This window comes from Elaeis guineensis, chromosome 3 (assembly GCF_000442705.2).
Source record: "Elaeis guineensis isolate ETL-2024a chromosome 3, EG11, whole genome shotgun sequence".
Lineage (NCBI taxonomy): Eukaryota > Viridiplantae > Streptophyta > Magnoliopsida > Arecales > Arecaceae > Elaeis > Elaeis guineensis.
The window spans coordinates 118,639,695-118,644,680 of NC_025995.2; positions in this window are offsets into that span (position 1 = coordinate 118,639,695).

Genomic DNA, 4,986 nt, shown 5'->3' on the forward strand with positions numbered 1-4,986 from the left:
TTTGTCGTGGTCGTCAAAGATAATGTTATTTAATTTATTGCTATTACTCTTGCAGGATAACAATAGGATATTAGTTATCTTAATTTCTGGAAATCTGGATGATGAAGTTTTTGTTGTGCCCGGAATAAGTGAGGCCCGAGTATGGAGGTGGATGACATATTTTTGTGCTAGTCGAGTTTGAAGCTATATAGGATGAGAATGTAGTCGGTACCCAGTAAAATTTGGTGCAAATTTATACTCCACGGTTTTACTAATGGCGGTGGATGGAGATATAACTACCAGAATAAGGTGATAGGACCAAAGATAATGCAATGATACCTCACTAGACTTCAGAAGTTTAACATCCCCTTGTGTTAAGGTATGCATGTTGCTAGGTTAAATTATTACTCTCTAATGACTGCATTGCGTGGTATGGGATTAGGCTTTCTCCAAAGCTGAGAGAATGTGGTTCATATTATTGTTTTGGTTATGCCAATGATAAGGATGACTAATCGCTTAGCTAGGAATAGGTCTCATGGGAAACAAGTAGAGAAAATATGATATGGTTGACATATTATTCTGGTATCCTTACAATGTACGATAGTGAATATATAAACGCATATCTTAACATCTTCTAATATTTTGTATTTCTATTTGGTAATATATGTTTTTTTAAAAAATATTTTTGAGATAAAAATTAGGTAAGAAGAGGGCCTAATTGCTACCATCTTGCTCCTAAAATGTTAAATATTTGATTTAGGTGGGTCCAAAAGTCTATCTTACTTTTCCAAAATTTAACTATATAAATTTCAATATGCCGAGATTTCTTCTATTTGGAGGTTGAACTAAGGCGAACCTATCTTGCAATCATGATTGTTCTTGTATGGTACAATGCTCATGATTATATATGCCTCATTGGGGCGCATGGAGTGTGCCATCCCATGTAATATGCATGGGCAGCCAATTATGATTATCCATTTTACATGGATGGTGATGATTGCAAGTTCAAATATTTTGATTCAACTAAACAGGGCAATTTTTGACTTAGCCCTCCCAACACGTCCAAGATGGACTGTGTGATAGTTTATTATAAATAGGTCAGATATCGGTAATATGAGGATAAATTAATTATAAATCAAACAAGTATGGTTGCACGTTTCGCCTAATGGATCGTTATGAGTTATGTTGCGGTCAAGATTTTATGGTTTGGTATATAAGAAATTATCCACTCTAATGAATGAGCCTCACGGTTTCGGTTTTTTGAATTTCAATCTAAAAAATATTCCACGCGAGATGGATAATCTCTTTCTATACAAGTCAGAATTTCACTTAACTTATAATTAATATGGGATTAATAATGTTCTCTCTCTTACACCATAATATAGTCCCTCAATCAAGGAGGAGTTTATCTATAGATGGAAGGTACTCTCTTCCTTTATTTTTCCATAGTCCCTCCAGTAAAATGAGAGTCTGTGTACGAATGGAAGGTGTCCTCCTTATTTTTATTATCATCTTTCTAGTTAAAGAGAGACCTCATAGTTACAGGGATAGTCTCCTATCTGAGGCTACTGTTGTGACTAAGAGCCCATGATTCGGCACGTAAAATATTATCCGTTCTGATTCATCGGTCTCACAATTTTGTCTCTTTGAATTTTGATTCAAAAGATGTCTCATATGAGATAAATAATTTTTTTTTATATAAATTAAAATTTTTTTAATTGACAATCAATATTGAACTAATAATATCTTCTCTCTGCATCACAATAAGTTAAAATTGTTTAAAACATATCCTCCAACTTTTAGCTGTGAGATCTACACGCTAGGTCCCTGGCCACCTACGCTACCATCCCAATTATGGTGGTATTTTGCGGTGAGCTATGATCTAGTCAAGGTTAGGTACAAGTGATTAAAAAGGTTATGTAACTACTGGTTAAAAGAATAATAATATAAAAAAAAAAAAGAAAAATAAGAATAATTTTTTATTTATAATGTATCACATTTTCATCTCCGCTTCAATATTTTTCCTTTTTATATTATTCGGACGCCTGGATCTCTCATCTTTCGCCATTTTTTGCGTTCATTATGAAGTATATAATTAATATATGTTTCAGGCATTTATGACACCTGCACACAAACTTTTCGACCCTTCATTTACTTATGCAAACTTACATCATAACTCTTCTGTGGTACTGTAGCTTTTATGGAAGCTAATATAACTTGAGTTAGTCTTTCCTAACTCATTTACATTAAGAAAAAACGTATATAATTGATGTGTACCATTAAATAAATTGACAGGTCAAATATGTTACGCTCTAAATTTAGAATATAATACGGTCATGCTATCGATGGATGGAGCACACGATAACATAAAGTTGATTATCATCAGCTAAAATTCATCAAAAATAAGTTATAATAAAAGATTCAATTCTATTATTCATCAAATAATTAAATCAATATTGAGTCAGAGTGACTAAATCCAAAAGATAATACTAAACTCATAAATCAAAATTCATCAGTAGTTGATTACAAGCTCATAATAATCTTATAAATTCAATTTCAACTACAAATCTCCATGCTTACTGGTGTAGACCCTCCAGCCTACATCATCCTTGTTTCCTAACTTTATTTATCTAGACAGAAAAAAAATAAAAAGATATGAGCTATACCAGCTCAGTAAGCAAACCTTACACTATCTTATCCAAATCAAGCATAAATTTATACATGCATCAATAAATCATTGAGAAAAGATGATTATTATTGAAACATAAAATTTTCATAATAACAATATATCATAAATCAATAATGCTCTTGCACATGCATAAATCATGCAATTTACATAAATATAGTTTTCAATGCACAGTATAAATAAATTCATAAATTATATCAACTTTGTATATAAAGTTATAAATCATTTGTCATTCTTTTCATATCATGATTCTTAATAATTCTCTCAGACTAAATGCTAAGATCACTATTATATCCATGATAGGAACATAATCATGTATCAACTGCTATTATCCATTGCAGGATCGTATACTAACTACTATTATCCATTGGCAAGGTCATATGCCAATTACTATTACCCACTGGCAGGGTCATATGCCAATTACTATTACCCATTGGCAGGGTCGTACATAGCTATCTGAGAGTTCTTTTTTCATGTTTCTTAAGATAGACATTCTTAAGTCATATTTCATCAAATCATATTTTCTTAAATCATGCATAAATAAGATACTAGATAATTTTATAAAATTCACAATCTATAAATAATCTTTAACAATAAAACAATCATGAAATCATTCCATTTATAACCAGGCATACATTTCATAAATATGGAGTTCGTATTTCATAAGAAAAATCATTCATATTAACATATTCATAAATCACTATTTTACTATGAATCATAAATTTCATAATGCATATACTTGATCCTTATTTCATGAAAATACAGAATAATTCTTTTCATAATAAAATAATCAATAATTTCAAAAGTAAGTAAGAAGTGTCGGGATTACTTACCTTTTTCCTCCTAGCCCTTCAAACTTTGATAAATAAATTTATCAAACCTATTTAACATATTAAAAATATCATTAATTTTTATTTATTAATTCAATAATAAAGAAAGAAGATCGTAGATCGGGTGGCTAGTTCAACTGACAGATCGGATGTTGGGATAATTCAGGATCTTCCTAACCAAAGGTCAGATATAGATGACTCGATCAAAGAATCACGAAGCATAAAATGAAATCAAGGCCAAGATCAATCAATAGGTTCATCAATAGTAGGTTTCAAGGGTATTTGACATAATCAGGGTGAGGTCCAACATCTTGCACGGATATTAAAGCAGTTTCGAACTACTTTGGGTACATCATCTCAAATTCATACGAGGATCCATGAATTAGATGGAGAGAGAATAGAGGGAGAAAAATTTTAGAGAGAGAAGGAGAGAGAAAATAAGAGAGGAGAGAGAAAAATTTTTTTCTTTTTTTTTCTTCTTCTTTCTTTTCTTTTTTTCTTTCTTTTCTTTTCTTTGGCCGAACAAGAGAGGACCAGAGGGGCGTCGCCCGTGGTTCGACAGGCAGCAATAGCACGGTCGGTGGTCCGACAGTGGCGATCGATAGCAAGGAGCAAGAGATCGCTGGCGGTGAGGCTCGACCGACGGAAGATTTAGAAAAAAATAAAAAACAGGGGATCCACCCCTTTTCTTGGATTTCTCCAGTCATTGGCCGATCACCGACGGCCATGACCTTTGGAGAAGGAGGCTAGAGAGGTGGGGGTCATGATCCATGGGTGCGGCACCATGGGCGGCGGCACTGGTGGCCGAAAAAGAGAAGAAAATGGCTCGACCGAATAAGGGAAAAACAGGGCCTCCCTTTTTGTGGGTTTTTCAATGAACCCGATGGTCGGCGGCCATGCGCAGTAGCATAGAAAGAATGGAAAGAGGGAGAGAAAAAGGAGAAGGGCTTACCTTAAGCTTTAGCAGCGTCGTCGGCTCCAATTTTCGGTGAGCACGAGTACGGGAGGCCACGGCTTCAACGAAAGAAATCAAGGAGAAAGAAAAGTGAGGAAGACCGGTGGAGGATCTTAGGGAGGGGGAGACTCATTTATAGAGTGCCCTAGGACCTCCAATGGTCCTAAGACTCCTATTCCAAATAAAACTCGTGGGAGAAGAAGACTAAGAGTCTTCTTCCCATTCTTTTTTTTGGGCTTGGTGGGCCGCTTTCGGATAGGCTTGAGGGGCTTTAGGATAGGGTATTACATTTTACCCCCCTTAAAAAAAATTTCATCCTTGAAACTTGATATACCTTCATTTTCAAATAAGTGAGGATACCTTATCTTCATATTATCTTTATCATACTTTAGATTAGTTTCTGTCTATTCTGATTTTTTTATGATGCAATTCTTAAATAAAGTATTGGTGAGAATATTTTTTTTTTTAGGTAAAGATATCACATATAATAATTTATTCAATTCTTCAGACATGTAGTTAAACTTGGAAGACACAAA